We start from the raw sequence: 1,336 nt of genomic DNA, 5'->3' as shown, positions 1-1,336 counted from the left end.
TTGGGCTTCCCTGGTGGCACAGTGGTTAAGAATCCGCCTGCCAATGCAAGGGACACGGGTTCGAGCCCTGGTCCGGGAAGATACCACATGCCGTGGAGCAGCTAAGCCCGTGAGCCACAACTACTGAGCCTGAGCTCTAGAGCCTGCAAGCCACAACTACTGAGCCCGTGTGCCACAACTACTGAAGCCTGCACACCTAGAGCCCGTGCTCTGCAACAAGAAAAGCCATGACAGTGAGAAGCCCGCGCACCGCAACAAATAGTAGCCCCCGCTCACTGCAACTAGAGAAAGCCTGCGCACAGCAACGAAGACCCAACACAGCCAAAAAAAAAAAAAGAAAGAAAAAAAAAAAAAAGATGACAGTGATCTTAATAAAAGCTGGTCTTCTTCATGATACACAGGAACTCTTGCTCATTGACTTCTCCATCTCCATTTCTATCCGCCTCATCAATCATTTCCTGCCCCTCCTCATTGGTGAGGTTTTCACCCAACTCCTTGGCCACACATTTTAGATTTTTGAACTATATCTTTCCAGTTTCATCATCACTGAAGAGCTTCAAAGCTTTCAGGATTTCTTCTTTGGTATCTTTCTCAGACATTTTCTGACTCATCACAGTCAAAAAGCTACAGTTCATTTTCTTGTCCCTTCCTTATCAATTTCACTTATCATTTTCTTATCTCTTCTTTCTTGGGTTCAAAGCCCAGTGCCCTCACTGCCACCTTAAGTTCCTTAACATCAATTGTCCCAGTTCTGTCAGCATCAAAGAGATAAAAAGCTTCTCAAATTTCCTGTTTCTGCTCTTCAGTAAGCTCCGGTTTAGGACTCATCCTTTTTCGCTGAGCAGTTGATGCCATGTTTGCCTTCTTAAAGTTAGAGGCCATCGCGGATGGACTCCACTTCCTGTTCCATACAGTATATTTTTTAAAAAGTTTATCACTCATGTAATAATGCTCTCCATGTATTGTAATTTAACATACTGATGAAATATTTCTCTGTGAGATGCTTCATGGGTCTTCTAAAGCATCTCGAACTTAGCTGGAGGTCAAAAGAACTGTAATTAAAATTTGATATTTGGAAAGTTTGTCAGAAAAATATCAAAAGGGTTTAGAACACTCAGTCAGATAGGATCACAGGTCACTGTGAAACAATAGTTATTCACTTAGCCAAAGTAACAATAAAAGATTTCAAAGGCAAATACAGAACAGATCGCTTAAAAGGTAAAGAAACTTAAAATCTGTTATCAAAGGCAGTTCAACATTTTAAGAAAACTTGTTCTCTTAACAGAGAGAAAAGCCAAATTCAAGTTTTGTACCAGCTTACTTTTAAAATTCATTT

The 1,336-nt window shown here is 40.9% G+C and overlaps 1 pseudogene; it reads right to left on the bottom strand.

The window, feature by feature from the left end:
• Positions 1-368: 368 nt before the first annotated feature.
• On the bottom strand, positions 369-900 carry LOC133082403 (centrin-2-like; annotated as a pseudogene).
• Between the last annotated feature and the right edge of the window lie 436 nt (positions 901-1,336).

The sequence above is a fragment of the Eubalaena glacialis genome, chromosome X (assembly GCF_028564815.1).
Source record: "Eubalaena glacialis isolate mEubGla1 chromosome X, mEubGla1.1.hap2.+ XY, whole genome shotgun sequence".
NCBI lineage: Eukaryota > Metazoa > Chordata > Mammalia > Artiodactyla > Balaenidae > Eubalaena > Eubalaena glacialis.
Note: the sequence above shows the minus strand (reverse complement) of the source record. Positions and strands in the feature narration are given on the sequence as shown.